This window comes from Schistocerca americana, unplaced genomic scaffold, assembly GCF_021461395.2.
Source record: "Schistocerca americana isolate TAMUIC-IGC-003095 unplaced genomic scaffold, iqSchAmer2.1 HiC_scaffold_420, whole genome shotgun sequence".
NCBI classification, from domain to species: Eukaryota; Metazoa; Arthropoda; class Insecta; order Orthoptera; family Acrididae; genus Schistocerca; species Schistocerca americana.
Genome location: NW_025726149.1, coordinates 104,890 through 128,814, shown reverse-complemented (window position 1 = coordinate 128,814; position 23,925 = coordinate 104,890). Strand labels below are relative to the sequence as shown.

The window sequence follows — 23,925 nt, the reverse complement described above, 5'->3', positions numbered from 1 at the left end:
GTTGCAACAGCTGCAGCAACACCGCAATCAACTGGGCCGGCAGTGCACGTGTAGCAACAGAACACGTTATCCAGGAAGTAATGTTGGGTACGGTATTTACCCAGTTTCCAGGACCAGTTGTGCACCCGTGCCTCGGTAGCGCAGTAGGCAGCGCGTAAGTCTCATAATCTTAAGGTCGTGAGTTCGATCCTCACCCGGGGCATTTGATTTTCTGTGACCGATGGTGGTGCTGTTGCTAGGGCACCAACGTATTTTTTGTTTGTTATCCACAACGTTTCAACGCTTCAGCGGGAAAATGTTTACTTCCTGTTATTGCTACTTACAGCTTCCCTTTTCCTCTTCTCCCAGCAGAGCATGAAGCCAAAAGCATTGCTCTGCGGCGTTTGAGGTGCGCGCCTTGCCAGTCAGTATGTGCAAAGGTGCTCGCAAAGAGAGAAGGTCGCCGACGCGGCACTCGACACGAAATGCGACAAGCGACCGTACGAACGGTCGAAGGAAACGGCCACATCCGGTGTGGTCTAGTGGCTAGGATACCTGGCTTTCACCCAGGAGGCCCGGGTACGATTCCCGGTACCGGAACGGAATTTTTTCCACGCGCGTCGTGACAAGTTTGAGTTGTCCGAGCGGCCGTTTCCCGTCCTGCTCGCAATATAGCTACTGTTTCGTGACCGTCAGCAGAATATAGACCAGGGAAGCAGACGCACGACGACCATAGAAATGGTGTACGGCCTCATGCCACCTGTTTCCAGCTTAGGGCTGAGCAACTGCATCTGCCGAGGCCCGTTAGCTCAGTTGGTTAGAGCGTCGTGCTAATAACGCGAAGGTCGTGGGTTCGATCCCCCCACGGGCCACTGCTCTTTTACTACTACGAAAAGGCAGCGCCGATTTCAGCTGGCGAGTGTGATGACCAAAAGATCATCACCCTGCGTGGAAGTTGACAGAGGATCCGAACCCGACTCGTCGGGAAGCGCTACAGCATTCACTCGGCAATGGCCGTACTATCTTGAATACACTGGTTCTCAACTGATAAAGAGAAAATGAAAGAAAATGTCCGATTGCCGATGCGCAACAACTTTGGCCCCTGTCAGTACTTGGGCGGGTGAGCGCATGGGAACACAGGGTACTATTGGCAGTTTTACTTCCTATTTTTGCTTCTCCTTAGTTTTCGGAGCTACAGCCCGATTCGGTCAGGGAGACGCCACCGTGAAATGAAGGGGGCGTGCTGTGTGTCCATCGCCTCGCCTCTCCTTACCTCTCTCAGTCGTTTCTCGTGCTTGTCGTTTTGATATAGGCCGATTTGAGAGCGTCAGCTCTCGCGTCAGCTGAGCAAAGTCGAGACAAGTCGAGACACACTAAGGGCTGGTATGCAGCGAGTAGGAGGCCGGAAAAACAATAATTTAAGAGCGCGTGGCAAAAGTACTCATAGGCGAAATTAAAAGCCTGCTGCGGTGGCCGGGAATCGAACCCGGATCAACTGCTTGGAAGGCAACTATGCTGACCATTACACCACCACCGCACAAGCGAGCGCCCCGCCTCCGCGCTGTGTCGGCTTCCCGCCTGTCGGCAGCGGCCGAAGGTGATCGTACCTGGCAGGCGCATTTCGAGGTAGGCTAGGGGAGCACATCCAGACGCATTCGGACAGCGTATCCGCGCACATTTCGCATCCTTTGGCAAGAGTCGGCGCCGGCGAGGACCGCGTTCTGGCGGCATTTTTAAGCAGTGCAGTGCAGGATTCAGCGTCTGCAGCATCTTCTCCACAGAATGCTACGGCGCTTGACGGCAGTCCCACTTTCCCTTGAGACATCTGCTCGGGAAGCAGCGTAAAGTTACCGCTGGCCCAAGCATCGGTGGTTCAGTGGTAGAATGCTCGCCTGCCACGCGGGCGGCCCGGGTTCGATTCCCGGCCGATGCATCTTATTGCTTTTCCCGCGATAATGCTGCCGTGTGGCTTGCGCGCTTGAGATGCACGATCCGCAAGAATATATAGCTGGATTCCCTTGAGAAGAACCGAGAACGCAGCACTCGCCGGTCCCCACTAGGACGCTCGCATGATGTTCTGCAGACTAGCGTCGGCTTGGCCTCACAAGTTGCTGTGTCCAGGTGCCTCCGAGGCACTGAACTTTAACGACAAGGAGTGCTGCCTATCGTTGCAACAGCTGCAGCAACACCGCAATCAACTGGGCCGGCAGTGCACGTGTAGCAACAGAACACGTTATCCAGGAAGTAATGTTGGGTACGGTATTTACCCAGTTTCCAGGACCAGTTGTGCACCCGTGCCTCGGTAGCGCAGTAGGCAGCGCGTAAGTCTCATAATCTTAAGGTCGTGAGTTCGATCCTCACCCGGGGCATTTGATTTTCTGTGACCGATGGTGGTGCTGTTGCTAGGGCACCAACGTATTTTTTGTTTGTTATCCACAACGTTTCAACGCTTCAGCGGGAAAATGTTTACTTCCTGTTATTGCTACTTACAGCTTCCCTTTTCCTCTTCTCCCAGCAGAGCATGAAGCCAAAAGCATTGCTCTGCGGCGTTTGAGGTGCGCGCCTTGCCAGTCAGTATGTGCAAAGGTGCTCGCAAAGAGAGAAGGTCGCCGACGCGGCACTCGACACGAAATGCGACAAGCGACCGTACGAACGGTCGAAGGAAACGGCCACATCCGGTGTGGTCTAGTGGCTAGGATACCTGGCTTTCACCCAGGAGGCCCGGGTACGATTCCCGGTACCGGAACGGAATTTTTTCCACGCGCGTCGTGACAAGTTTGAGTTGTCCGAGCGGCCGTTTCCCGTCCTGCTCGCAATATAGCTACTGTTTCGTGACCGTCAGCAGAATATAGACCAGGGAAGCAGACGCACGACGACCATAGAAATGGTGTACGGCCTCATGCCACCTGTTTCCAGCTTAGGGCTGAGCAACTGCATCTGCCGAGGCCCGTTAGCTCAGTTGGTTAGAGCGTCGTGCTAATAACGCGAAGGTCGTGGGTTCGATCCCCCCACGGGCCACTGCTCTTTTACTACTACGAAAAGGCAGCGCCGATTTCAGCTGGCGAGTGTGATGACCAAAAGATCATCACCCTGCGTGGAAGTTGACAGAGGATCCGAACCCGACTCGTCGGGAAGCGCTACAGCATTCACTCGGCAATGGCCGTACTATCTTGAATACACTGGTTCTCAACTGATAAAGAGAAAATGAAAGAAAATGTCCGATTGCCGATGCGCAACAACTTTGGCCCCTGTCAGTACTTGGGCGGGTGAGCGCATGGGAACACAGGGTACTATTGGCAGTTTTACTTCCTATTTTTGCTTCTCCTTAGTTTTCGGAGCTACAGCCCGATTCGGTCAGGGAGACGCCACCGTGAAATGAAGGGGGCGTGCTGTGTGTCCATCGCCTCGCCTCTCCTTACCTCTCTCAGTCGTTTCTCGTGCTTGTCGTTTTGATATAGGCCGATTTGAGAGCGTCAGCTCTCGCGTCAGCTGAGCAAAGTCGAGACAAGTCGAGACACACTAAGGGCTGGTATGCAGCGAGTAGGAGGCCGGAAAAACAATAATTTAAGAGCGCGTGGCAAAAGTACTCATAGGCGAAATTAAAAGCCTGCTGCGGTGGCCGGGAATCGAACCCGGATCAACTGCTTGGAAGGCAACTATGCTGACCATTACACCACCACCGCACAAGCGAGCGCCCCGCCTCCGCGCTGTGTCGGCTTCCCGCCTGTCGGCAGCGGCCGAAGGTGATCGTACCTGGCAGGCGCATTTCGAGGTAGGCTAGGGGAGCACATCCAGACGCATTCGGACAGCGTATCCGCGCACATTTCGCATCCTTTGGCAAGAGTCGGCGCCGGCGAGGACCGCGTTCTGGCGGCATTTTTAAGCAGTGCAGTGCAGGATTCAGCGTCTGCAGCATCTTCTCCACAGAATGCTACGGCGCTTGACGGCAGTCCCACTTTCCCTTGAGACATCTGCTCGGGAAGCAGCGTAAAGTTACCGCTGGCCCAAGCATCGGTGGTTCAGTGGTAGAATGCTCGCCTGCCACGCGGGCGGCCCGGGTTCGATTCCCGGCCGATGCATCTTATTGCTTTTCCCGCGATAATGCTGCCGTGTGGCTTGCGCGCTTGAGATGCACGATCCGCAAGAATATATAGCTGGATTCCCTTGAGAAGAACCGAGAACGCAGCACTCGCCGGTCCCCACTAGGACGCTCGCATGATGTTCTGCAGACTAGCGTCGGCTTGGCCTCACAAGTTGCTGTGTCCAGGTGCCTCCGAGGCACTGAACTTTAACGACAAGGAGTGCTGCCTATCGTTGCAACAGCTGCAGCAACACCGCAATCAACTGGGCCGGCAGTGCACGTGTAGCAACAGAACACGTTATCCAGGAAGTAATGTTGGGTACGGTATTTACCCAGTTTCCAGGACCAGTTGTGCACCCGTGCCTCGGTAGCGCAGTAGGCAGCGCGTAAGTCTCATAATCTTAAGGTCGTGAGTTCGATCCTCACCCGGGGCATTTGATTTTCTGTGACCGATGGTGGTGCTGTTGCTAGGGCACCAACGTATTTTTTGTTTGTTATCCACAACGTTTCAACGCTTCAGCGGGAAAATGTTTACTTCCTGTTATTGCTACTTACAGCTTCCCTTTTCCTCTTCTCCCAGCAGAGCATGAAGCCAAAAGCATTGCTCTGCGGCGTTTGAGGTGCGCGCCTTGCCAGTCAGTATGTGCAAAGGTGCTCGCAAAGAGAGAAGGTCGCCGACGCGGCACTCGACACGAAATGCGACAAGCGACCGTACGAACGGTCGAAGGAAACGGCCACATCCGGTGTGGTCTAGTGGCTAGGATACCTGGCTTTCACCCAGGAGGCCCGGGTACGATTCCCGGTACCGGAACGGAATTTTTTCCACGCGCGTCGTGACAAGTTTGAGTTGTCCGAGCGGCCGTTTCCCGTCCTGCTCGCAATATAGCTACTGTTTCGTGACCGTCAGCAGAATATAGACCAGGGAAGCAGACGCACGACGACAATAGAAATGGTGTACGGCCTCATGCCACCTGTTTCCAGCTTAGGGCTGAGCAACTGCATCTGCCGAGGCCCGTTAGCTCAGTTGGTTAGAGCGTCGTGCTAATAACGCGAAGGTCGTGGGTTCGATCCCCCCACGGGCCACTGCTCTTTTACTACTACGAAAAGGCAGCGCCGATTTCAGCTGGCGAGTGTGATGACCAAAAGATCATCACCCTGCGTGGAAGTTGACAGAGGATCCGAACCCGACTCGTCGGGAAGCGCTACAGCATTCACTCGGCAATGGCCGTACTATCTTGAATACACTGGTTCTCAACTGATAAAGAGAAAATGAAAGAAAATGTCCGATTGCCGATGCGCAACAACTTTGGCCCCTGTCAGTACTTGGGCGGGTGAGCGCATGGGAACACAGGGTACTATTGGCAGTTTTACTTCCTATTTTTGCTTCTCCTTAGTTTTCGGAGCTACAGCCCGATTCGGTCAGGGAGACGCCACCGTGAAATGAAGGGGGCGTGCTGTGTGTCCATCGCCTCGCCTCTCCTTACCTCTCTCAGTCGTTTCTCGTGCTTGTCGTTTTGATATAGGCCGATTTGAGAGCGTCAGCTCTCGCGTCAGCTGAGCAAAGTCGAGACAAGTCGAGACACACTAAGGGCTGGTATGCAGCGAGTAGGAGGCCGGAAAAACAATAATTTAAGAGCGCGTGGCAAAAGTACTCATAGGCGAAATTAAAAGCCTGCTGCGGTGGCCGGGAATCGAACCCGGATCAACTGCTTGGAAGGCAACTATGCTGACCATTACACCACCACCGCACAAGCGAGCGCCCCGCCTCCGCGCTGTGTCGGCTTCCCGCCTGTCGGCAGCGGCCGAAGGTGATCGTACCTGGCAGGCGCATTTCGAGGTAGGCTAGGGGAGCACATCCAGACGCATTCGGACAGCGTATCCGCGCACATTTCGCATCCTTTGGCAAGAGTCGGCGCCGGCGAGGACCGCGTTCTGGCGGCATTTTTAAGCAGTGCAGTGCAGGATTCAGCGTCTGCAGCATCTTCTCCACAGAATGCTACGGCGCTTGACGGCAGTCCCACTTTCCCTTGAGACATCTGCTCGGGAAGCAGCGTAAAGTTACCGCTGGCCCAAGCATCGGTGGTTCAGTGGTAGAATGCTCGCCTGCCACGCGGGCGGCCCGGGTTCGATTCCCGGCCGATGCATCTTATTGCTTTTCCCGCGATAATGCTGCCGTGTGGCTTGCGCGCTTGAGATGCACGATCCGCAAGAATATATAGCTGGATTCCCTTGAGAAGAACCGAGAACGCAGCACTCGCCGGTCCCCACTAGGACGCTCGCATGATGTTCTGCAGACTAGCGTCGGCTTGGCCTCACAAGTTGCTGTGTCCAGGTGCCTCCGAGGCACTGAACTTTAACGACAAGGAGTGCTGCCTATCGTTGCAACAGCTGCAGCAACACCGCAATCAACTGGGCCGGCAGTGCACGTGTAGCAACAGAACACGTTATCCAGGAAGTAATGTTGGGTACGGTATTTACCCAGTTTCCAGGACCAGTTGTGCACCCGTGCCTCGGTAGCGCAGTAGGCAGCGCGTAAGTCTCATAATCTTAAGGTCGTGAGTTCGATCCTCACCCGGGGCATTTGATTTTCTGTGACCGATGGTGGTGCTGTTGCTAGGGCACCAACGTATTTTTTGTTTGTTATCCACAACGTTTCAACGCTTCAGCGGGAAAATGTTTACTTCCTGTTATTGCTACTTACAGCTTCCCTTTTCCTCTTCTCCCAGCAGAGCATGAAGCCAAAAGCATTGCTCTGCGGCGTTTGAGGTGCGCGCCTTGCCAGTCAGTATGTGCAAAGGTGCTCGCAAAGAGAGAAGGTCGCCGACGCGGCACTCGACACGAAATGCGACAAGCGACCGTACGAACGGTCGAAGGAAACGGCCACATCCGGTGTGGTCTAGTGGCTAGGATACCTGGCTTTCACCCAGGAGGCCCGGGTACGATTCCCGGTACCGGAACGGAATTTTTTCCACGCGCGTCGTGACAAGTTTGAGTTGTCCGAGCGGCCGTTTCCCGTCCTGCTCGCAATATAGCTACTGTTTCGTGACCGTCAGCAGAATATAGACCAGGGAAGCAGACGCACGACGACCATAGAAATGGTGTACGGCCTCATGCCACCTGTTTCCAGCTTAGGGCTGAGCAACTGCATCTGCCGAGGCCCGTTAGCTCAGTTGGTTAGAGCGTCGTGCTAATAACGCGAAGGTCGTGGGTTCGATCCCCCCACGGGCCACTGCTCTTTTACTACTACGAAAAGGCAGCGCCGATTTCAGCTGGCGAGTGTGATGACCAAAAGATCATCACCCTGCGTGGAAGTTGACAGAGGATCCGAACCCGACTCGTCGGGAAGCGCTACAGCATTCACTCGGCAATGGCCGTACTATCTTGAATACACTGGTTCTCAACTGATAAAGAGAAAATGAAAGAAAATGTCCGATTGCCGATGCGCAACAACTTTGGCCCCTGTCAGTACTTGGGCGGGTGAGCGCATGGGAACACAGGGTACTATTGGCAGTTTTACTTCCTATTTTTGCTTCTCCTTAGTTTTCGGAGCTACAGCCCGATTCGGTCAGGGAGACGCCACCGTGAAATGAAGGGGGCGTGCTGTGTGTCCATCGCCTCGCCTCTCCTTACCTCTCTCAGTCGTTTCTCGTGCTTGTCGTTTTGATATAGGCCGATTTGAGAGCGTCAGCTCTCGCGTCAGCTGAGCAAAGTCGAGACAAGTCGAGACACACTAAGGGCTGGTATGCAGCGAGTAGGAGGCCGGAAAAACAATAATTTAAGAGCGCGTGGCAAAAGTACTCATAGGCGAAATTAAAAGCCTGCTGCGGTGGCCGGGAATCGAACCCGGATCAACTGCTTGGAAGGCAACTATGCTGACCATTACACCACCACCGCACAAGCGAGCGCCCCGCCTCCGCGCTGTGTCGGCTTCCCGCCTGTCGGCAGCGGCCGAAGGTGATCGTACCTGGCAGGCGCATTTCGAGGTAGGCTAGGGGAGCACATCCAGACGCATTCGGACAGCGTATCCGCGCACATTTCGCATCCTTTGGCAAGAGTCGGCGCCGGCGAGGACCGCGTTCTGGCGGCATTTTTAAGCAGTGCAGTGCAGGATTCAGCGTCTGCAGCATCTTCTCCACAGAATGCTACGGCGCTTGACGGCAGTCCCACTTTCCCTTGAGACATCTGCTCGGGAAGCAGCGTAAAGTTACCGCTGGCCCAAGCATCGGTGGTTCAGTGGTAGAATGCTCGCCTGCCACGCGGGCGGCCCGGGTTCGATTCCCGGCCGATGCATCTTATTGCTTTTCCCGCGATAATGCTGCCGTGTGGCTTGCGCGCTTGAGATGCACGATCCGCAAGAATATATAGCTGGATTCCCTTGAGAAGAACCGAGAACGCAGCACTCGCCGGTCCCCACTAGGACGCTCGCATGATGTTCTGCAGACTAGCGTCGGCTTGGCCTCACAAGTTGCTGTGTCCAGGTGCCTCCGAGGCACTGAACTTTAACGACAAGGAGTGCTGCCTATCGTTGCAACAGCTGCAGCAACACCGCAATCAACTGGGCCGGCAGTGCACGTGTAGCAACAGAACACGTTATCCAGGAAGTAATGTTGGGTACGGTATTTACCCAGTTTCCAGGACCAGTTGTGCACCCGTGCCTCGGTAGCGCAGTAGGCAGCGCGTAAGTCTCATAATCTTAAGGTCGTGAGTTCGATCCTCACCCGGGGCATTTGATTTTCTGTGACCGATGGTGGTGCTGTTGCTAGGGCACCAACGTATTTTTTGTTTGTTATCCACAACGTTTCAACGCTTCAGCGGGAAAATGTTTACTTCCTGTTATTGCTACTTACAGCTTCCCTTTTCCTCTTCTCCCAGCAGAGCATGAAGCCAAAAGCATTGCTCTGCGGCGTTTGAGGTGCGCGCCTTGCCAGTCAGTATGTGCAAAGGTGCTCGCAAAGAGAGAAGGTCGCCGACGCGGCACTCGACACGAAATGCGACAAGCGACCGTACGAACGGTCGAAGGAAACGGCCACATCCGGTGTGGTCTAGTGGCTAGGATACCTGGCTTTCACCCAGGAGGCCCGGGTACGATTCCCGGTACCGGAACGGAATTTTTTCCACGCGCGTCGTGACAAGTTTGAGTTGTCCGAGCGGCCGTTTCCCGTCCTGCTCGCAATATAGCTACTGTTTCGTGACCGTCAGCAGAATATAGACCAGGGAAGCAGACGCACGACGACCATAGAAATGGTGTACGGCCTCATGCCACCTGTTTCCAGCTTAGGGCTGAGCAACTGCATCTGCCGAGGCCCGTTAGCTCAGTTGGTTAGAGCGTCGTGCTAATAACGCGAAGGTCGTGGGTTCGATCCCCCCACGGGCCACTGCTCTTTTACTACTACGAAAAGGCAGCGCCGATTTCAGCTGGCGAGTGTGATGACCAAAAGATCATCACCCTGCGTGGAAGTTGACAGAGGATCCGAACCCGACTCGTCGGGAAGCGCTACAGCATTCACTCGGCAATGGCCGTACTATCTTGAATACACTGGTTCTCAACTGATAAAGAGAAAATGAAAGAAAATGTCCGATTGCCGATGCGCAACAACTTTGGCCCCTGTCAGTACTTGGGCGGGTGAGCGCATGGGAACACAGGGTACTATTGGCAGTTTTACTTCCTATTTTTGCTTCTCCTTAGTTTTCGGAGCTACAGCCCGATTCGGTCAGGGAGACGCCACCGTGAAATGAAGGGGGCGTGCTGTGTGTCCATCGCCTCGCCTCTCCTTACCTCTCTCAGTCGTTTCTCGTGCTTGTCGTTTTGATATAGGCCGATTTGAGAGCGTCAGCTCTCGCGTCAGCTGAGCAAAGTCGAGACAAGTCGAGACACACTAAGGGCTGGTATGCAGCGAGTAGGAGGCCGGAAAAACAATAATTTAAGAGCGCGTGGCAAAAGTACTCATAGGCGAAATTAAAAGCCTGCTGCGGTGGCCGGGAATCGAACCCGGATCAACTGCTTGGAAGGCAACTATGCTGACCATTACACCACCACCGCACAAGCGAGCGCCCCGCCTCCGCGCTGTGTCGGCTTCCCGCCTGTCGGCAGCGGCCGAAGGTGATCGTACCTGGCAGGCGCATTTCGAGGTAGGCTAGGGGAGCACATCCAGACGCATTCGGACAGCGTATCCGCGCACATTTCGCATCCTTTGGCAAGAGTCGGCGCCGGCGAGGACCGCGTTCTGGCGGCATTTTTAAGCAGTGCAGTGCAGGATTCAGCGTCTGCAGCATCTTCTCCACAGAATGCTACGGCGCTTGACGGCAGTCCCACTTTCCCTTGAGACATCTGCTCGGGAAGCAGCGTAAAGGTACCGCTGGCCCAAGCATCGGTGGTTCAGTGGTAGAATGCTCGCCTGCCACGCGGGCGGCCCGGGTTCGATTCCCGGCCGATGCATCTTATTGCTTTTCCCGCGATAATGCTGCCGTGTGGCTTGCGCGCTTGAGATGCACGATCCGCAAGAATATATAGCTGGATTCCCTTGAGAAGAACCGAGAACGCAGCACTCGCCGGTCCCCACTAGGACGCTCGCATGATGTTCTGCAGACTAGCGTCGGCTTGGCCTCACAAGTTGCTGTGTCCAGGTGCCTCCGAGGCACTGAACTTTAACGACAAGGAGTGCTGCCTATCGTTGCAACAGCTGCAGCAACACCGCAATCAACTGGGCCGGCAGTGCACGTGTAGCAACAGAACACGTTATCCAGGAAGTAATGTTGGGTACGGTATTTACCCAGTTTCCAGGACCAGTTGTGCACCCGTGCCTCGGTAGCGCAGTAGGCAGCGCGTAAGTCTCATAATCTTAAGGTCGTGAGTTCGATCCTCACCCGGGGCATTTGATTTTCTGTGACCGATGGTGGTGCTGTTGCTAGGGCACCAACGTATTTTTTGTTTGTTATCCACAACGTTTCAACGCTTCAGCGGGAAAATGTTTACTTCCTGTTATTGCTACTTACAGCTTCCCTTTTCCTCTTCTCCCAGCAGAGCATGAAGCCAAAAGCATTGCTCTGCGGCGTTTGAGGTGCGCGCCTTGCCAGTCAGTATGTGCAAAGGTGCTCGCAAAGAGAGAAGGTCGCCGACGCGGCACTCGACACGAAATGCGACAAGCGACCGTACGAACGGTCGAAGGAAACGGCCACATCCGGTGTGGTCTAGTGGCTAGGATACCTGGCTTTCACCCAGGAGGCCCGGGTACGATTCCCGGTACCGGAACGGAATTTTTTCCACGCGCGTCGTGACAAGTTTGAGTTGTCCGAGCGGCCGTTTCCCGTCCTGCTCGCAATATAGCTACTGTTTCGTGACCGTCAGCAGAATATAGACCAGGGAAGCAGACGCACGACGACCATAGAAATGGTGTACGGCCTCATGCCACCTGTTTCCAGCTTAGGGCTGAGCAACTGCATCTGCCGAGGCCCGTTAGCTCAGTTGGTTAGAGCGTCGTGCTAATAACGCGAAGGTCGTGGGTTCGATCCCCCCACGGGCCACTGCTCTTTTACTACTACGAAAAGGCAGCGCCGATTTCAGCTGGCGAGTGTGATGACCAAAAGATCATCACCCTGCGTGGAAGTTGACAGAGGATCCGAACCCGACTCGTCGGGAAGCGCTACAGCATTCACTCGGCAATGGCCGTACTATCTTGAATACACTGGTTCTCAACTGATAAAGAGAAAATGAAAGAAAATGTCCGATTGCCGATGCGCAACAACTTTGGCCCCTGTCAGTACTTGGGCGGGTGAGCGCATGGGAACACAGGGTACTATTGGCAGTTTTACTTCCTATTTTTGCTTCTCCTTAGTTTTCGGAGCTACAGCCCGATTCGGTCAGGGAGACGCCACCGTGAAATGAAGGGGGCGTGCTGTGTGTCCATCGCCTCGCCTCTCCTTACCTCTCTCAGTCGTTTCTCGTGCTTGTCGTTTTGATATAGGCCGATTTGAGAGCGTCAGCTCTCGCGTCAGCTGAGCAAAGTCGAGACAAGTCGAGACACACTAAGGGCTGGTATGCAGCGAGTAGGAGGCCGGAAAAACAATAATTTAAGAGCGCGTGGCAAAAGTACTCATAGGCGAAATTAAAAGCCTGCTGCGGTGGCCGGGAATCGAACCCGGATCAACTGCTTGGAAGGCAACTATGCTGACCATTACACCACCACCGCACAAGCGAGCGCCCCGCCTCCGCGCTGTGTCGGCTTCCCGCCTGTCGGCAGCGGCCGAAGGTGATCGTACCTGGCAGGCGCATTTCGAGGTAGGCTAGGGGAGCACATCCAGACGCATTCGGACAGCGTATCCGCGCACATTTCGCATCCTTTGGCAAGAGTCGGCGCCGGCGAGGACCGCGTTCTGGCGGCATTTTTAAGCAGTGCAGTGCAGGATTCAGCGTCTGCAGCATCTTCTCCACAGAATGCTACGGCGCTTGACGGCAGTCCCACTTTCCCTTGAGACATCTGCTCGGGAAGCAGCGTAAAGTTACCGCTGGCCCAAGCATCGGTGGTTCAGTGGTAGAATGCTCGCCTGCCACGCGGGCGGCCCGGGTTCGATTCCCGGCCGATGCATCTTATTGCTTTTCCCGCGATAATGCTGCCGTGTGGCTTGCGCGCTTGAGATGCACGATCCGCAAGAATATATAGCTGGATTCCCTTGAGAAGAACCGAGAACGCAGCACTCGCCGGTCCCCACTAGGACGCTCGCATGATGTTCTGCAGACTAGCGTCGGCTTGGCCTCACAAGCTGCTGTGTCCAGGTGCCTCCGAGGCACTGAACTTTAACGACAAGGAGTGCTGCCTATCGTTGCAACAGCTGCAGCAACACCGCAATCAACTGGGCCGGCAGTGCACGTGTAGCAACAGAACACGTTATCCAGGAAGTAATGTTGGGTACGGTATTTACCCAGTTTCCAGGACCAGTTGTGCACCCGTGCCTCGGTAGCGCAGTAGGCAGCGCGTAAGTCTCATAATCTTAAGGTCGTGAGTTCGATCCTCACCCGGGGCATTTGATTTTCTGTGACCGATGGTGGTGCTGTTGCTAGGGCACCAACGTATTTTTTGTTTGTTATCCACAACGTTTCAACGCTTCAGCGGGAAAATGTTTACTTCCTGTTATTGCTACTTACAGCTTCCCTTTTCCTCTTCTCCCAGCAGAGCATGAAGCCAAAAGCATTGCTCTGCGGCGTTTGAGGTGCGCGCCTTGCCAGTCAGTATGTGCAAAGGTGCTCGCAAAGAGAGAAGGTCGCCGACGCGGCACTCGACACGAAATGCGACAAGCGACCGTACGAACGGTCGAAGGAAACGGCCACATCCGGTGTGGTCTAGTGGCTAGGATACCTGGCTTTCACCCAGGAGGCCCGGGTACGATTCCCGGTACCGGAACGGAATTTTTTCCACGCGCGTCGTGACAAGTTTGAGTTGTCCGAGCGGCCGTTTCCCGTCCTGCTCGCAATATAGCTACTGTTTCGTGACCGTCAGCAGAATATAGACCAGGGAAGCAGACGCACGACGACCATAGAAATGGTGTACGGCCTCATGCCACCTGTTTCCAGCTTAGGGCTGAGCAACTGCATCTGCCGAGGCCCGTTAGCTCAGTTGGTTAGAGCGTCGTGCTAATAACGCGAAGGTCGTGGGTTCGATCCCCCCACGGGCCACTGCTCTTTTACTACTACGAAAAGGCAGCGCCGATTTCAGCTGGCGAGTGTGATGACCAAAAGATCATCACCCTGCGTGGAAGTTGACAGAGGATCCGAACCCGACTCGTCGGGAAGCGCTACAGCATTCACTCGGCAATGGCCGTACTATCTTGAATACACTGGTTCTCAACTGATAAAGAGAAAATGAAAGAAAATGTCCGATTGCCGATGCGCAACAACTTTGGCCCCTGTCAGTACTTGGGCGGGTGAGCGCATGGGAACACAGGGTACTATTGGCAGTTTTACTTCCTATTTTTGCTTCTCCTTAGTTTTCGGAGCTACAGCCCGATTCGGTCAGGGAGACGCCACCGTGAAATGAAGGGGGCGTGCTGTGTGTCCATCGCCTCGCCTCTCCTTACCTCTCTCAGTCGTTTCTCGTGCTTGTCGTTTTGATATAGGCCGATTTGAGAGCGTCAGCTCTCGCGTCAGCTGAGCAAAGTCGAGACAAGTCGAGACACACTAAGGGCTGGTATGCAGCGAGTAGGAGGCCGGAAAAACAATAATTTAAGAGCGCGTGGCAAAAGTACTCATAGGCGAAATTAAAAGCCTGCTGCGGTGGCCGGGAATCGAACCCGGATCAACTGCTTGGAAGGCAACTATGCTGACCATTACACCACCACCGCACAAGCGAGCGCCCCGCCTCCGCGCTGTGTCGGCTTCCCGCCTGTCGGCAGCGGCCGAAGGTGATCGTACCTGGCAGGCGCATTTCGAGGTAGGCTAGGGGAGCACATCCAGACGCATTCGGACAGCGTATCCGCGCACATTTCGCATCCTTTGGCAAGAGTCGGCGCCGGCGAGGACCGCGTTCTGGCGGCATTTTTAAGCAGTGCAGTGCAGGATTCAGCGTCTGCAGCATCTTCTCCACAGAATGCTACGGCGCTTGACGGCAGTCCCACTTTCCCTTGAGACATCTGCTCGGGAAGCAGCGTAAAGGTACCGCTGGCCCAAGCATCGGTGGTTCAGTGGTAGAATGCTCGCCTGCCACGCGGGCGGCCCGGGTTCGATTCCCGGCCGATGCATCTTATTGCTTTTCCCGCGATAATGCTGCCGTGTGGCTTGCGCGCTTGAGATGCACGATCCGCAAGAATATATAGCTGGATTCCCTTGAGAAGAACCGAGAACGCAGCACTCGCCGGTCCCCACTAGGACGCTCGCATGATGTTCTGCAGACTAGCGTCGGCTTGGCCTCACAAGTTGCTGTGTCCAGGTGCCTCCGAGGCACTGAACTTTAACGACAAGGAGTGCTGCCTATCGTTGCAACAGCTGCAGCAACACCGCAATCAACTGGGCCGGCAGTGCACGTGTAGCAACAGAACACGTTATCCAGGAAGTAATGTTGGGTACGGTATTTACCCAGTTTCCAGGACCAGTTGTGCACCCGTGCCTCGGTAGCGCAGTAGGCAGCGCGTAAGTCTCATAATCTTAAGGTCGTGAGTTCGATCCTCACCCGGGGCATTTGATTTTCTGTGACCGATGGTGGTGCTGTTGCTAGGGCACCAACGTATTTTTTGTTTGTTATCCACAACGTTTCAACGCTTCAGCGGGAAAATGTTTACTTCCTGTTATTGCTACTTACAGCTTCCCTTTTCCTCTTCTCCCAGCAGAGCATGAAGCCAAAAGCATTGCTCTGCGGCGTTTGAGGTGCGCGCCTTGCCAGTCAGTATGTGCAAAGGTGCTCGCAAAGAGAGAAGGTCGCCGACGCGGCACTCGACACGAAATGCGACAAGCGACCGTACGAACGGTCGAAGGAAACGGCCACATCCGGTGTGGTCTAGTGGCTAGGATACCTGGCTTTCACCCAGGAGGCCCGGGTACGATTCCCGGTACCGGAACGGAATTTTTTCCACGCGCGTCGTGACAAGTTTGAGTTGTCCGAGCGGCCGTTTCCCGTCCTGCTCGCAATATAGCTACTGTTTCGTGACCGTCAGCAGAATATAGACCAGGGAAGCAGACGCACGACGACCATAGAAATGGTGTACGGCCTCATGCCACCTGTTTCCAGCTTAGGGCTGAGCAACTGCATCTGCCGAGGCCCGTTAGCTCAGTTGGTTAGAGCGTCGTGCTAATAACGCGAAGGTCGTGGGTTCGATCCCCCCACGGGCCACTGCTCTTTTACTACTACGAAAAGGCAGCGCCGATTTCAGCTGGCGAGTGTGATGACCAAAAGATCATCACCCTGCGTGGAAGTTGACAGAGGATCCGAACCCGACTCGTCGGGAAGCGCTACAGCATTCACTCGGCAATGGCCGTACTATCTTGAATACACTGGTTCTCAACTGATAAAGAGAAAATGAAAGAAAATGTCCGATTGCCGATGCGCAACAACTTTGGCCCCTGTCAGTACTTGGGCGGGTGAGCGCATGGGAACACAGGGTACTATTGGCAGTTTTACTTCCTATTTTTGCTTCTCCTTAGTTTTCGGAGCTACAGCCCGATTCGGTCAGGGAGACGCCACCGTGAAATGAAGGGGGCGTGCTGTGTGTCCATCGCCTCGCCTCTCCGTACCTCTCTCAGTCGTTTCTCGTGCTTGTCGTTTTGATATAGGCCGATTTGAGAGCGTCAGCTCTCGCGTCAGCTGAGCAAAGTCGAGACAAGTCGAGACACACTAAGGGCTGGTATGCAGCGAGTAGGAGGCCGGAAAAACAATAATTTAAGAGCGCGTGGCAAAAGTACTCATAGGCGAAATTAAAAGCCTGCTGCGGTGGCCGGGAATCGAACCCGGATCAACTGCTTGGAAGGCAACTATGCTGACCATTACACCACCACCGCACAAGCGAGCGCCCCGCCTCCGCGCTGTGTCGGCTTCCCGCCTGTCGGCAGCGGCCGAAGGTGATCGTACCTGGCAGGCGCATTTCGAGGTAGGCTAGGGGAGCACATCCAGACGCATTCGGACAGCGTATCCGCGCACATTTCGCATCCTTTGGCAAGAGTCGGCGCCGGCGAGGACCGCGTTCTGGCGGCATTTTTAAGCAGTGCAGTGCAGGATTCAGCGTCTGCAGCATCTTCTCCACAGAATGCTACGGCGCTTGACGGCAGTCCCACTTTCCCTTGAGACATCTGCTCGGGAAGCAGCGTAAAGTTACCGCTGGCCCAAGCATCGGTGGTTCAGTGGTAGAATGCTCGCCTGCCACGCGGGCGGCCCGGGTTCGATTCCCGGCCGATGCATCTTATTGCTTTTCCCGCGATAATGCTGCCGTGTGGCTTGCGCGCTTGAGATGCACGATCCGCAAGAATATATAGCTGGATTCCCTTGAGAAGAACCGAGAACGCAGCACTCGCCGGTCCCCACTAGGACGCTCGCATGATGTTCTGCAGACTAGCGTCGGCTTGGCCTCACAAGTTGCTGTGTCCAGGTGCCTCCGAGGCACTGAACTTTAACGACAAGGAGTGCTGCCTATCGTTGCAACAGCTGCAGCAACACCGCAATCAACTGGGCCGGCAGTGCACGTGTAGCAACAGAACACGTTATCCAGGAAGTAATGTTGGGTACGGTATTTACCCAGTTTCCAGGACCAGTTGTGCACCCGTGCCTCGGTAGCGCAGTAGGCAGCGCGTAAGTCTCATAATCTTGAGGTCGTGAGTTCGATCCTCACCCGGGGCATTTGATTTTCTGTGACCGATGGTGGTGCTGTTGCTAGGGCACCAACGTATTTTTTGTTTGTTATCCACAACGTTTCAACGCTTCAGCGGGAAAATGTTTACTTCCTGTTATTGCTACTTACAGCTTCCCTTTTCCTCTTCTCCCAGCAGAGCATGAAGCCAAAAGCATTGCTCTGCGGCGTTTGAGGTGCGCGCCTTGCCAGTCAGTATGTGCAAAGGTGCTCGCAAAGAGAGAAGGTCGCCGACGCGGCACTCGACACGAAATGCGACAAGCGACCGTACGAACGGTCGAAGGAAACGGCCACATCCGGTGTGGTCTAGTGGCTAGGATACCTGGCTTTCACCCAGGAGGCCCGGGTACGATTCCCGGTACCGGAACGGAATTTTTTCCACGCGCGTCGTGACAAGTTTGAGTTGTCCGAGCGGCCGTTTCCCGTCCTGCTCGCAATATAGCTACTGTTTCGTGACCGTCAGCAGAATATAGACCAGGGAAGCAGACGCACGACGACCATAGAAATGGTGTACGGCCTCATGCCACCTGTTTCCAGCTTAGGGCTGAGCAACTGCATCTGCCGAGGCCCGTTAGCTCAGTTGGTTAGAGCGTCGTGCTAATAACGCGAAGGTCGTGGGTTCGATCCCCCCACGGGCCACTGCTCTTTTACTACTACGAAAAGGCAGCGCCGATTTCAGCTGGCGAGTGTGATGACCAAAAGATCATCACCCTGCGTGGAAGTTGACAGAGGATCCGAACCCGACTCGTCGGGAAGCGCTACAGCATTCACTCGGCAATGGCCGTACTATCTTGAATACACTGGTTCTCAACTGATAAAGAGAAAATGAAAGAAAATGTCCGATTGCCGATGCGCAACAACTTTGGCCCCTGTCAGTACTTGGGCGGGTGAGCGCATGGGAACACAGGGTACTATTGGCAGTTTTACTTCCTATTTTTGCTTCTCCTTAGTTTTCGGAGCTACAGCCCGATTCGGTCAGGGAGACGCCACCGTGAAATGAAGGGGGCGTGCTGTGTGTCCATCGCCTCGCCTCTCCTTACCTCTCTCAGTCGTTTCTCGTGCTTGTCGTTTTGATATAGGCCGATTTGAGAGCGTCAGCTCTCGCGTCAGCTGAGCAAAGTCGAGACAAGTCGAGACACACTAAGGGCTGGTATGCAGCGAGTAGGAGGCCGGAAAAACAATAATTTAAGAGCGCGTGGCAAAAGTACTCATAGGCGAAATTAAAAGCCTGCTGCGGTGGCCGGGAATCGAACCCGGATCAACTGCTTGGAAGGCAACTATGCTGACCATTACACCACCACCGCACAAGCGAGCGCCCCGCCTCCGCGCTGTGTCGGCTTCCCGCCTGTCGGCAGCGGCCGAAGGTGATCGTACCTGGCAGGCGCATTTCGAGGTAGGCTAGGGGAGCACATCCAGACGCATTCGGACAGCGTATCCGCGCACATTTCGCATCCTTTGGCAAGAGTCGGCGCCGGCGAGGACCGCGTTCTGGCGGCATTTTTAAGCAGTGCAGTGCAGGATTCAGCGTCTGCAGCATCTTCTCCACAGAATGCTACGGCGCTTGACGGCAGTCCCACTTTCCCTTGAGACATCTGCTCGGGAAGCAGCGTAAAGTTACCGCTGGCCCAAGCATCGGTGGTTCAGTGGTAGAATGCTCGCCTGCCACGCGGGCGGCCCGGGTTCGATTCCCGGCCGATGCATCTTATTGCTTTTCCCGCGATAATGCTGCCGTGTGGCTTGCGCGCTTGAGATGCACGATCCGCAAGAATATATAGCTGGATTCCCTTGAGAAGAACCGAGAACGCAGCACTCGCCGGTCCCCACTAGGACGCTCGCATGATGTTCTGCAGACTAGCGTCGGCTTGGCCTCACAAGTTGCTGTGTCCAGGTGCCTCCGAGGCACTGAACTTTAACGACAAGGAGTGCTGCCTATCGTTGCAACAGCTGCAGCAACACCGCAATCAACTGGGCCGGCAGTGCACGTGTAGCAACAGAACACGTTATCCAGGAAGTAATGTTGGGTACGGTATTTACCCAGTTTCCAGGACCAGTTGTGCACCCGTGCCTCGGTAGCGCAGTAGGCAGCGCGTAAGTCTCATAATCTTAAGGTCGTGAGTTCGATCCTCACCCGGGGCGTTTGATTTTCTGTGACCGATGGTGGTGCTGTTGCTAGGGCACCAACGTATTTTTTGTTTGTTATCCACAACGTTTCAACGCTTCAGCGGGAAAATGTTTACTTCCTGTTATTGCTACTTACAGCTTCCCTTTTCCTCTTCTCCCAGCAGAGCATGAAGCCAAAAGCATTGCTCTGCGGCGTTTGAGGTGCGCGCCTTGCCAGTCAGTATGTGCAAAGGTGCTCGCAAAGAGAGAAGGTCGCCGACGCGGCACTCGACACGAAATGCGACAAGCGACCGTACGAACGGTCGAAGGAAACGGCCACATCCGGTGTGGTCTAGTGGCTAGGATACCTGGCTTTCACCCAGGAGGCCCGGGTACGATTCCCGGTACCGGAACGGAATTTTTTCCACGCGCGTCGTGACAAGTTTGAGTTGTCCGAGCGGCCGTTTCCCGTCCTGCTCGCAATATAGCTACTGTTTCGTGACCGTCAGCAGAATATAGACCAGGGAAGCAGACGCACGACGACCATAGAAATGGTGTACGGCCTCATGCCACCTGTTTCCAGCTTAGGGCTGAGCAACTGCATCTGCCGAGGCCCGTTAGCTCAGTTGGTTAGAGCGTCGTGCTAATAACGCGAAGGTCGTGGGTTCGATCCCCCCACGGGCCACTGCTCTTTTACTACTACGAAAAGGCAGCGCCGATTTCAGCTGGCGAGTGTGATGACCAAAAGATCATCACCCTGCGTGGAAGTTGACAGAGGATCCGAACCCGACTCGTCGGGAAGCGCTACAGCATTCACTCGGCAATGGCCGTACTATCTTGAATACACTGGTTCTCAACTGATAAAGAGAAAATGAAAGAAAATGTCCGATTGCCGATGCGCAACAACTTTGGCCCCTGTCAGTACTTGGGCGGGTGAGCGCATGGGAACACAGGGTACTATTGGCAGTTTTACTTCCTATTTTTGCTTCTCCTTAGTTTTCGGAGCTACAGCCCGATTCGGTCAGGGAGACGCCACCGTGAAATGAAGGGGGCGTGCTGTGTGTCCATCGCCTCGCCTCTCCTTACCTCTCTCAGTCGTTTCTCGTGCTTGTCGTTTTGATATAGGCCGATTTGAGAGCGTCAGCTCTCGCGTCAGCTGAGCAAAGTCGAGACAAGTCGAGACACACTAAGGGCTGGTATGCAGCGAGTAGGAGGCCGGAAAAACAATAATTTAAGAGCGCGTGGCAAAAGTACTCATAGGCGAAATTAAAAGCCTGCTGCGGTGGCCGGGAATCGAACCCGGATCAACTGCTTGGAAGGCAACTATGCTGACCATTACACCACCACCGCACAAGCGAGCGCCCCGCCTCCGCGCTGTGTCGGCTTCCCGCCTGTCGGCAGCGGCCGAAGGTGATCGTACCTGGCAGGCGCATTTCGAGGTAGGCTAGGGGAGCACATCCAGACGCATTCGGACAGCGTATCCGCGCACATTTCGCATCCTTTGGCAAGAGTCGGCGCCGGCGAGGACCGCGTTCTGGCGGCATTTTTAAGCAGTGCAGTGCAGGATTCAGCGTCTGCAGCATCTTCTCCACAGAATGCTACGGCGCTTGACGGCAGTCCCACTTTCCCTTGAGACATCTGCTCGGGAAGCAGCGTAAAGTTACCGCTGGCCCAAGCATCGGTGGTTCAGTGGTAGAATGCTCGCCTGCCACGCGGGCGGCCCGGGTTCGATTCCCGGCCGATGCATCTTATTGCTTTTCCCGCGATAATGCTGCCGTGTGGCTTGCGCGCTTGAGATGCACGATCCGCAAGAATATATAGCTGGATTCCCTTGAGAAGAACCGAGAACGCAGCACTCGCCGGTCCCCACTAGGACGCTCGCATGATGTTCTGCAGACTAGCGTCGGCTTGGCCTCACAAGTTGCTGTGTCCAGGTGCCTCCGAGGCACTGAACTTTAACGACAAGGAGTGCTGCCTATCGTTGCAACAGCTGCAGCAACACCGCAATCAACTGGGCCGGCAGTGCACGTGTAGCAACAGAACACGTTATCCAGGAAGTAATGTTGGGTACGGTATTTACCCAGTTTCCAGGACCAGTTGTGCACCCGTGCCTCGGTAGCGCAGTAGGCAGCGCGTAAGTCTCATAATCTTAAGGTCGTGAGTTCGATCCTCACCCGGGGCATTTGATTTTCTGTGACCGATGGTGGTGCTGTTGCTAGGGCACCAACGTATTTTTTGTTTGTTATCCACAACGTTTCAACGCTTCAGCGGGAAAATGTTTACTTCCTGTTATTGCTACTTACAGCTTCCCTTTTCCTCTTCTCCCAGCAGAGCATGAAGCCAAAAGCATTGCTCTGCGGCGTTTGAGGTGCGCGCCTTGCCAGTCAGTATGTGCAAAGGTGCTCGCAAAGAGAGAAGGTCGCCGACGCGGCACTCGACACGAAATGCGACAAGCGACCGTACGAACGGTCGAAGGAAACGGCCACATCCGGTGTGGTCTAGTGGCTAGGATACCTGGCTTTCACCCAGGAGGCCCGGGTACGATTCCCGGTACCGGAACGGAATTTTTTCCACGCGCGTCGTGACAAGTTTGAGTTGTCCGAGCGGCCGTTTCCCGTCCTGCTCGCAATATAGCTACTGTTTCGTGACCGTCAGCAGAATATAGACCAGGGAAGCAGACGCACGACGACCATAGAAATGGTGTACGGCCTCATGCCACCTGTTTCCAGCTTAGGGCTGAGCAACTGCATCTGCCGAGGCCCGTTAGCTCAGTTGGTTAGAGCGTCGTGCTAATAACGCGAAGGTCGTGGGTTCGATCCCCCCACGGGCCACTGCTCTTTTACTACTACGAAAAGGCAGCGCCGATTTCAGCTGGCGAGTGTGATGACCAAAAGATCATCACCCTGCGTGGAAGTTGACAGAGGATCCGAACCCGACTCGTCGGGAAGCGCTACAGCATTCACTCGGCAATGGCCGTACTATCTTGAATACACTGGTTCTCAACTGATAAAGAGAAAATGAAAGAAAATGTCCGATTGCCGATGCGCAACAACTTTGGCCCCTGTCAGTACTTGGGCGGGTGAGCGCATGGGAACACAGGGTACTATTGGCAGTTTTACTTCCTATTTTTGCTTCTCCTTAGTTTTCGGAGCTACAGCCCGATTCGGTCAGGGAGACGCCACCGTGAAATGAAGGGGGCGTGCTGTGTGTCCATCGCCTCGCCTCTCCTTACCTCTCTCAGTCGTTTCTCGTGCTTGTCGTTTTGATATAGGCCGATTTGAGAGCGTCAGCTCTCGCGTCAGCTGAGCAAAGTCGAGACAAGTCGAGACACACTAAGGGCTGGTATGCAGCGAGTAGGAGGCCGGAAAAACAATAATTTAAGAGCGCGTGGCAAAAGTACTCATACGCGAAATTAAAAGCCTGCTGCGGTGGCCGGGAATCGAACCCGGATCAACTGCTTGGAATGCAACTATGCTGACCATTACACCACCACCGCACAAGCGAGCGCCCCGCCTCCGCGCTGTGTCGGCTTCCCGCCTGTCGGCAGCGGCCGAAGGTGATCGTACCTGGCAGGCGCATTTCGAGGTAGGCTAGGGGAGCACATCCAGACGCATTCGGACAGCGTATCCGCGCACATTTCGCATCCTTTGGCAAGAGTCGGCGCCGGCGAGGACCGCGTTCTGGCGGCATTTTTAAGCAGTGCAGTGCAGGATTCAGCGTCTGCAGCATCTTCTCCACAGAATGCTACGGCGCTTGACGGCAGTCCCACTTTCCCTTGAGACATCTGCTCGGGAAGCAGCGTAAAGTTACCGCTGGCCCAAGCATCGGTGGTTCAGTGGTAGAATGCTCGCCTGCCACGCGGGCGGCCCGGGTTCGATTCCCGGCCGATGCATCTTATTGCTTTTCCCGCGATAATGCTGCCGTGTGGCTTGCGCGCTTGAGATGCACGATCCGCAAGAATATATAGCTGGATTCCCTTGAGAAGAACCGAGAACGCAGCACTCGCCGGTCCCCACTAGGACGCTCGCATGATGTTCTGCAGACTAGCGTCGGCTTGGCCTCACAAGTTGCTGTGTCCAGGTGCCTCCGAGGCACTGAACTTTAACGACAAGGAGTGCTGCCTATCGTTGCAACTGCTGCAGCAACACCGCAATCAACTGGGCCGGCAGTGCACGTGTAGCAACAGAACACGTTATCCAGGAAGTAATGTTGGGTACGGTATTTACCCAGTTTCCAGGACCAGTTGTGCACCCGTGCCTCGGTAGCGCAGTAGGCAGCGCGTAAGTCTCATAATCTTAAGGTCGTGAGTTCGATCCTCACCCGGGGCATTTGATTTTCTGTGACCGATGGTGGTGCTGTTGCTAGGGCACCAACGTATTTTTTGTTTGTTATCCACAACGTTTCAACGCTTCAGCGGGAAAATGTTTACTTCCTGTTATTGCTAC

General features: G+C 54.8%; 56 non-coding genes across 56 annotated transcripts; 45 read left to right on the top strand and 11 right to left on the bottom strand.

Annotated features, from left to right (window-relative positions):
* The first annotated feature begins 129 nt into the window (after positions 1-129).
* Positions 130-202, top strand: Trnam-cau. The gene has a single exon. It is a non-coding gene; the product is annotated as a tRNA-Met (tRNA).
* Positions 203-507: 305 nt separating this feature from the next.
* On the top strand, positions 508-579 carry Trnae-uuc. Its single transcript has one exon. It is a non-coding gene; the product is annotated as a tRNA-Glu (tRNA).
* Positions 580-777: 198 nt separating this feature from the next.
* Positions 778-851, top strand: Trnai-aau. The gene has a single exon. It is a non-coding gene; the product is annotated as a tRNA-Ile (tRNA).
* A 593-nt stretch (positions 852-1,444) lies between these two features.
* Trnag-ucc lies at positions 1,445-1,516 on the bottom strand. Its single transcript has one exon. It is a non-coding gene; the product is annotated as a tRNA-Gly (tRNA).
* Positions 1,517-1,841: 325 nt separating this feature from the next.
* On the top strand, positions 1,842-1,912 carry Trnag-gcc. Its single transcript has one exon. It is a non-coding gene; the product is annotated as a tRNA-Gly (tRNA).
* Positions 1,913-2,275: 363 nt separating this feature from the next.
* Positions 2,276-2,348, top strand: Trnam-cau. The gene has a single exon. It is a non-coding gene; the product is annotated as a tRNA-Met (tRNA).
* A 305-nt stretch (positions 2,349-2,653) lies between these two features.
* Trnae-uuc lies at positions 2,654-2,725 on the top strand. The gene has a single exon. It is a non-coding gene; the product is annotated as a tRNA-Glu (tRNA).
* A 198-nt stretch (positions 2,726-2,923) lies between these two features.
* On the top strand, positions 2,924-2,997 carry Trnai-aau. Its single transcript has one exon. It is a non-coding gene; the product is annotated as a tRNA-Ile (tRNA).
* Positions 2,998-3,590: 593 nt separating this feature from the next.
* On the bottom strand, positions 3,591-3,662 carry Trnag-ucc. The gene has a single exon. It is a non-coding gene; the product is annotated as a tRNA-Gly (tRNA).
* Positions 3,663-3,987: 325 nt separating this feature from the next.
* On the top strand, positions 3,988-4,058 carry Trnag-gcc. The gene has a single exon. It is a non-coding gene; the product is annotated as a tRNA-Gly (tRNA).
* Positions 4,059-4,421: 363 nt separating this feature from the next.
* On the top strand, positions 4,422-4,494 carry Trnam-cau. Its single transcript has one exon. It is a non-coding gene; the product is annotated as a tRNA-Met (tRNA).
* A 305-nt stretch (positions 4,495-4,799) lies between these two features.
* Trnae-uuc lies at positions 4,800-4,871 on the top strand. Its single transcript has one exon. It is a non-coding gene; the product is annotated as a tRNA-Glu (tRNA).
* Positions 4,872-5,069: 198 nt separating this feature from the next.
* Trnai-aau lies at positions 5,070-5,143 on the top strand. The gene has a single exon. It is a non-coding gene; the product is annotated as a tRNA-Ile (tRNA).
* Positions 5,144-5,736: 593 nt separating this feature from the next.
* Trnag-ucc lies at positions 5,737-5,808 on the bottom strand. The gene has a single exon. It is a non-coding gene; the product is annotated as a tRNA-Gly (tRNA).
* Positions 5,809-6,133: 325 nt separating this feature from the next.
* On the top strand, positions 6,134-6,204 carry Trnag-gcc. Its single transcript has one exon. It is a non-coding gene; the product is annotated as a tRNA-Gly (tRNA).
* Positions 6,205-6,567: 363 nt separating this feature from the next.
* Trnam-cau lies at positions 6,568-6,640 on the top strand. Its single transcript has one exon. It is a non-coding gene; the product is annotated as a tRNA-Met (tRNA).
* Positions 6,641-6,945: 305 nt separating this feature from the next.
* Trnae-uuc lies at positions 6,946-7,017 on the top strand. Its single transcript has one exon. It is a non-coding gene; the product is annotated as a tRNA-Glu (tRNA).
* Positions 7,018-7,215: 198 nt separating this feature from the next.
* Positions 7,216-7,289, top strand: Trnai-aau. Its single transcript has one exon. It is a non-coding gene; the product is annotated as a tRNA-Ile (tRNA).
* Positions 7,290-7,882: 593 nt separating this feature from the next.
* Trnag-ucc lies at positions 7,883-7,954 on the bottom strand. Its single transcript has one exon. It is a non-coding gene; the product is annotated as a tRNA-Gly (tRNA).
* A 325-nt stretch (positions 7,955-8,279) lies between these two features.
* Positions 8,280-8,350, top strand: Trnag-gcc. The gene has a single exon. It is a non-coding gene; the product is annotated as a tRNA-Gly (tRNA).
* A 363-nt stretch (positions 8,351-8,713) lies between these two features.
* Trnam-cau lies at positions 8,714-8,786 on the top strand. The gene has a single exon. It is a non-coding gene; the product is annotated as a tRNA-Met (tRNA).
* Positions 8,787-9,091: 305 nt separating this feature from the next.
* On the top strand, positions 9,092-9,163 carry Trnae-uuc. Its single transcript has one exon. It is a non-coding gene; the product is annotated as a tRNA-Glu (tRNA).
* A 198-nt stretch (positions 9,164-9,361) lies between these two features.
* On the top strand, positions 9,362-9,435 carry Trnai-aau. Its single transcript has one exon. It is a non-coding gene; the product is annotated as a tRNA-Ile (tRNA).
* A 593-nt stretch (positions 9,436-10,028) lies between these two features.
* Positions 10,029-10,100, bottom strand: Trnag-ucc. Its single transcript has one exon. It is a non-coding gene; the product is annotated as a tRNA-Gly (tRNA).
* A 325-nt stretch (positions 10,101-10,425) lies between these two features.
* Positions 10,426-10,496, top strand: Trnag-gcc. Its single transcript has one exon. It is a non-coding gene; the product is annotated as a tRNA-Gly (tRNA).
* A 363-nt stretch (positions 10,497-10,859) lies between these two features.
* On the top strand, positions 10,860-10,932 carry Trnam-cau. The gene has a single exon. It is a non-coding gene; the product is annotated as a tRNA-Met (tRNA).
* Positions 10,933-11,237: 305 nt separating this feature from the next.
* On the top strand, positions 11,238-11,309 carry Trnae-uuc. Its single transcript has one exon. It is a non-coding gene; the product is annotated as a tRNA-Glu (tRNA).
* Positions 11,310-11,507: 198 nt separating this feature from the next.
* On the top strand, positions 11,508-11,581 carry Trnai-aau. The gene has a single exon. It is a non-coding gene; the product is annotated as a tRNA-Ile (tRNA).
* Positions 11,582-12,174: 593 nt separating this feature from the next.
* On the bottom strand, positions 12,175-12,246 carry Trnag-ucc. The gene has a single exon. It is a non-coding gene; the product is annotated as a tRNA-Gly (tRNA).
* A 325-nt stretch (positions 12,247-12,571) lies between these two features.
* On the top strand, positions 12,572-12,642 carry Trnag-gcc. The gene has a single exon. It is a non-coding gene; the product is annotated as a tRNA-Gly (tRNA).
* A 363-nt stretch (positions 12,643-13,005) lies between these two features.
* On the top strand, positions 13,006-13,078 carry Trnam-cau. Its single transcript has one exon. It is a non-coding gene; the product is annotated as a tRNA-Met (tRNA).
* A 305-nt stretch (positions 13,079-13,383) lies between these two features.
* Trnae-uuc lies at positions 13,384-13,455 on the top strand. The gene has a single exon. It is a non-coding gene; the product is annotated as a tRNA-Glu (tRNA).
* A 198-nt stretch (positions 13,456-13,653) lies between these two features.
* Trnai-aau lies at positions 13,654-13,727 on the top strand. Its single transcript has one exon. It is a non-coding gene; the product is annotated as a tRNA-Ile (tRNA).
* A 593-nt stretch (positions 13,728-14,320) lies between these two features.
* Trnag-ucc lies at positions 14,321-14,392 on the bottom strand. Its single transcript has one exon. It is a non-coding gene; the product is annotated as a tRNA-Gly (tRNA).
* A 325-nt stretch (positions 14,393-14,717) lies between these two features.
* Trnag-gcc lies at positions 14,718-14,788 on the top strand. Its single transcript has one exon. It is a non-coding gene; the product is annotated as a tRNA-Gly (tRNA).
* Positions 14,789-15,151: 363 nt separating this feature from the next.
* On the top strand, positions 15,152-15,224 carry Trnam-cau. The gene has a single exon. It is a non-coding gene; the product is annotated as a tRNA-Met (tRNA).
* A 305-nt stretch (positions 15,225-15,529) lies between these two features.
* Positions 15,530-15,601, top strand: Trnae-uuc. Its single transcript has one exon. It is a non-coding gene; the product is annotated as a tRNA-Glu (tRNA).
* Positions 15,602-15,799: 198 nt separating this feature from the next.
* Positions 15,800-15,873, top strand: Trnai-aau. Its single transcript has one exon. It is a non-coding gene; the product is annotated as a tRNA-Ile (tRNA).
* A 593-nt stretch (positions 15,874-16,466) lies between these two features.
* On the bottom strand, positions 16,467-16,538 carry Trnag-ucc. The gene has a single exon. It is a non-coding gene; the product is annotated as a tRNA-Gly (tRNA).
* A 325-nt stretch (positions 16,539-16,863) lies between these two features.
* On the top strand, positions 16,864-16,934 carry Trnag-gcc. Its single transcript has one exon. It is a non-coding gene; the product is annotated as a tRNA-Gly (tRNA).
* A 363-nt stretch (positions 16,935-17,297) lies between these two features.
* Trnam-cau lies at positions 17,298-17,370 on the top strand. The gene has a single exon. It is a non-coding gene; the product is annotated as a tRNA-Met (tRNA).
* A 305-nt stretch (positions 17,371-17,675) lies between these two features.
* Trnae-uuc lies at positions 17,676-17,747 on the top strand. The gene has a single exon. It is a non-coding gene; the product is annotated as a tRNA-Glu (tRNA).
* Positions 17,748-17,945: 198 nt separating this feature from the next.
* On the top strand, positions 17,946-18,019 carry Trnai-aau. The gene has a single exon. It is a non-coding gene; the product is annotated as a tRNA-Ile (tRNA).
* A 593-nt stretch (positions 18,020-18,612) lies between these two features.
* Trnag-ucc lies at positions 18,613-18,684 on the bottom strand. The gene has a single exon. It is a non-coding gene; the product is annotated as a tRNA-Gly (tRNA).
* Positions 18,685-19,009: 325 nt separating this feature from the next.
* On the top strand, positions 19,010-19,080 carry Trnag-gcc. The gene has a single exon. It is a non-coding gene; the product is annotated as a tRNA-Gly (tRNA).
* A 363-nt stretch (positions 19,081-19,443) lies between these two features.
* On the top strand, positions 19,444-19,516 carry Trnam-cau. Its single transcript has one exon. It is a non-coding gene; the product is annotated as a tRNA-Met (tRNA).
* A 305-nt stretch (positions 19,517-19,821) lies between these two features.
* Trnae-uuc lies at positions 19,822-19,893 on the top strand. Its single transcript has one exon. It is a non-coding gene; the product is annotated as a tRNA-Glu (tRNA).
* Positions 19,894-20,091: 198 nt separating this feature from the next.
* On the top strand, positions 20,092-20,165 carry Trnai-aau. The gene has a single exon. It is a non-coding gene; the product is annotated as a tRNA-Ile (tRNA).
* Positions 20,166-20,758: 593 nt separating this feature from the next.
* Positions 20,759-20,830, bottom strand: Trnag-ucc. The gene has a single exon. It is a non-coding gene; the product is annotated as a tRNA-Gly (tRNA).
* A 325-nt stretch (positions 20,831-21,155) lies between these two features.
* On the top strand, positions 21,156-21,226 carry Trnag-gcc. The gene has a single exon. It is a non-coding gene; the product is annotated as a tRNA-Gly (tRNA).
* Positions 21,227-21,589: 363 nt separating this feature from the next.
* On the top strand, positions 21,590-21,662 carry Trnam-cau. The gene has a single exon. It is a non-coding gene; the product is annotated as a tRNA-Met (tRNA).
* Positions 21,663-21,967: 305 nt separating this feature from the next.
* Trnae-uuc lies at positions 21,968-22,039 on the top strand. Its single transcript has one exon. It is a non-coding gene; the product is annotated as a tRNA-Glu (tRNA).
* A 198-nt stretch (positions 22,040-22,237) lies between these two features.
* Positions 22,238-22,311, top strand: Trnai-aau. The gene has a single exon. It is a non-coding gene; the product is annotated as a tRNA-Ile (tRNA).
* A 593-nt stretch (positions 22,312-22,904) lies between these two features.
* Trnag-ucc lies at positions 22,905-22,976 on the bottom strand. The gene has a single exon. It is a non-coding gene; the product is annotated as a tRNA-Gly (tRNA).
* A 325-nt stretch (positions 22,977-23,301) lies between these two features.
* On the top strand, positions 23,302-23,372 carry Trnag-gcc. The gene has a single exon. It is a non-coding gene; the product is annotated as a tRNA-Gly (tRNA).
* Positions 23,373-23,735: 363 nt separating this feature from the next.
* Trnam-cau lies at positions 23,736-23,808 on the top strand. Its single transcript has one exon. It is a non-coding gene; the product is annotated as a tRNA-Met (tRNA).
* Positions 23,809-23,925: the final 117 nt, after the last annotated feature.